The sequence below is a fragment of the Chrysochloris asiatica genome, unplaced genomic scaffold (assembly GCF_000296735.1).
Source record: "Chrysochloris asiatica unplaced genomic scaffold, ChrAsi1.0 scaffold00005, whole genome shotgun sequence".
NCBI classification, from domain to species: domain Eukaryota; kingdom Metazoa; phylum Chordata; class Mammalia; order Afrosoricida; family Chrysochloridae; genus Chrysochloris; species Chrysochloris asiatica.
This window is the reverse complement of record NW_006408523.1, coordinates 31,870,326-31,873,008: the sequence shown is the minus strand read 5'-3', so window position 1 is coordinate 31,873,008 and position 2,683 is coordinate 31,870,326.

The window sequence follows — 2,683 nt, the reverse complement described above, 5'->3', positions numbered from 1 at the left end:
TGTGAATAACGGACTTCCTAAGTACCTGTCCTGTGCTTATCCTACAGCGTCATAACAGGATTCCAGTTGAGGCTGATATAAAATCAACTCGACAACACTAACAACAATAATATCCACATACAAAGGGGCCCTGGTGGCACTGTAGAGTAAGCACTGGACTCTAACTGCAAGGCTGACAGTTCAAACCCATCAGCTGTTCCATAGGAAAGAGTTGTGGCATTCTACTCCTCTAAAGAGTAAGCCTTAGAAACACTGTAAAATATTGCTATGAGTAGCTTGATGGGAATGGCTTTTGAACCCACTGGCAGCCATGAGATCATTTGAGACTTAAATTACGAAGTTATGATTAGTTGACTATTGTTATCTAGCAGGATAAGACAAATTTATGTTGCTGTACAACAGCTTCTGACAGGTTTTTGCAGTTTGGGTCAGGTACTAATGGTTAATGTTGTTATTAAATGCCGTACAATCGATATCTCAAACAAAATGGATTGGCTTAGTGGCAGCAGCAATCGGCTCAAGCATAGAGACTGGGTAATGTTTCTTTCTGTTGTATGTACTTAAGGTTGCTATGAGTCATATGGACTCAAGGACATCTAACAACAACAACATTTGGTTTCCTGGATAAGTAATCTTAAAATCAGAGTAAAACCTCTTCTATTTCCCCCTTCAATCTTTCAAAAGAAAAATTTTTACTTATTTATTTTATGGGGAACACAGATGCTCCGTAGTACAAGCACTGTATTGCAAACCACAAGGGCAATGGTTTGAGCCTACCAGCTGTTCAGCAGGAGAAGGCTGAGGCTTTTTCCTCTGTAAAGAATTACAAGTCTCTGATACCCTTCACAGGGTTGCTAAGAGTCGGAACCAACTCAATGACACTTAACAATTTATTTTGGTAGCATAATGGTTACAGTTGGGCTGCTAACCTCAAGGGCTGCAGTTGCAAACTACCAGCCTTTCCTCGAGAGAGAAAGATGAGGCTTTCTAGTCCCGTAAAAATTACAGCCACGGAAACCGGAAACTGTACACAGGGTTGCTATGAGTCGAAACTGACTACACAGCACACTACCACCACCCAAGAAGTATTCTGAGCTTTGTGAACTGGGAGCAAACATAAAAATTGCAAATTTATAACTTTTTCACCTTCAACTTTTGTTCAAAATGACAAAACACAATTAAAATTTAGAAATAGTTCTATTGGTCAAAAATTGGCAATGAGAGCGAACACACATTACAAAAAAATGATGCTAAATAAGGTCTGCTTTTTCCTTTTTTTAAAATATATTTTTTTTAATTGTGAATTCAGTGAAGGTAGGCAAAACAGATTATCAGTCCCACAATCAACAAATCATAGATTTCATGTGATTACAATTATCACAGTCTCTTCCATTTGCCTACCTCTATTCACTTAACTCCTAAGTTCCTCCCTGTGTCTTCCACTACTCCATCCTTCCTGTGATAACCTTCCTCTTGTATATTGACTTCCCCATCACCCAATTTAACATGTGTCTACCCTCCACCCTTTGAATAACTTTCCGTTCCTTTCCACCACTGGTAATCATCATAGAATATTTCTTTTAACAAGAAAACCTTTGTTTAACATTTTATAAGAATGGCCTCATACAATATTTGTCCTTTTGTGATTGACTAATTTCACAAGGGAGTCTTTATGTGGCACTGAGGGTCAATGTGCTGGACTACAAGTTCAGTTTGAACTGCAAGATCAGTTGTTCAAAGTTGCCTATTGCTCTTTTGAAAACCTATACAGGGTTGCTATGAGTTGAAACTTACTCAACTGCACTAAACAACAATAACAACAACAATTTCACTTGGGAGTTCTGGTGTGGCTCTGTAGGTAAAGCACTGGAATGCAAAGTTAGTTTGAACTGCAAGGTTGGCAGTTCAAACTCACCAGTTGGTCTTAGGAACCCTATACTGGGTCATTATGAGTTGGAATTGACTCAACGGCACTTAACAACAACAACAATTTCACTTAGCATAATGTCATCTAGGTTCATCCATGTTATGAGATGTTTCACAGATTCATTATTCTTCAACATTACATAGTATTCCATAGTGTGACTATATCAAATTTTGTTTAACTATTCTTATATTTATGAGTGTTTATGCTGTTTCCATCTTTTTCCTATTATGAGTAGTGCCGCAATGAACATGAGTGTGCCTATATATTTATGCATGTTATGGGTCCCACTTCTTGAGGTTATACACCAAGTAGAGGGATTGTGGTTCATACAGTATTTATATTTCCAACTTTTTGAGGAAGCATCATACAGTTTTCCACAGTGGTTGTACCAATTACAGTACCAGTACCACCAGCGTGTAATTTCCCCCCTTTTAATGTAAAAACTGTATCTTTTCTGTATTTTGTTTGAATACAGACTCTAATGTATACATCGTGGCTATTTCCTAAAGGTTTCTGGGTCATCACTGTATTCACGCTTCTGGATGAAATGTGTTTCTCTGTCCCCAGGACTAGACATATATATTGTTTCATGAGAAACATTTATGGGCAGAACCTTTAAGTACTACTTCTCAATTTAATATATTATCTACCTTTGCCACAAACTAAATTAATGATCTTAAAATGATGGTCAAGATGAAGTCTGGATCATTTTTGAGGAACCAAGAGAGTATAGTATTGAGCAAAGGAAATCATATT